Source organism: Lycium ferocissimum, chromosome 10, assembly GCF_029784015.1.
Source record: "Lycium ferocissimum isolate CSIRO_LF1 chromosome 10, AGI_CSIRO_Lferr_CH_V1, whole genome shotgun sequence".
NCBI classification, from domain to species: domain Eukaryota; kingdom Viridiplantae; phylum Streptophyta; class Magnoliopsida; order Solanales; family Solanaceae; genus Lycium; species Lycium ferocissimum.
The window spans coordinates 31,801,116-31,801,579 of NC_081351.1; positions in this window are offsets into that span (position 1 = coordinate 31,801,116).

Genomic DNA, 464 nt, shown 5'->3' on the forward strand with positions numbered 1-464 from the left:
AGCACGCATGGTATCCGGCCTGAAAGGGCCTTCCTGTGTATGGGTTATTTCTTTATTTCATTATATATCCCCTGATCCTATGACGTGGTGATCCATATTTATGCTTATGCTTGCGCTGTTTATCTCCATGCCTTACATACTTGGTACACTATTTGTACTGACGTCCCTTCTGTGGCGACGTCGCGTTTATGCCGCGTTGTCGCAGTAGTGAGTAACTGTTCCTCGAAGGTTCTATCGCGTAATTAGCAGCGCTCAGCTTGTTCCTAGCCTCGTCCCTGGTATTACTGCGTGTATACATTCGGCACGACAATATATAACCCTTTCTATGTACACGTGTATTTGTACTATGTTTGAGGCTACCGTAGATACGTACGGTTAGATATTTTTTGTATCGATGGTCGGTGTCATTTGTATAAGGTATTATAAAGGCATTTATTTGAAATACATGTATGTTATTATGTTTT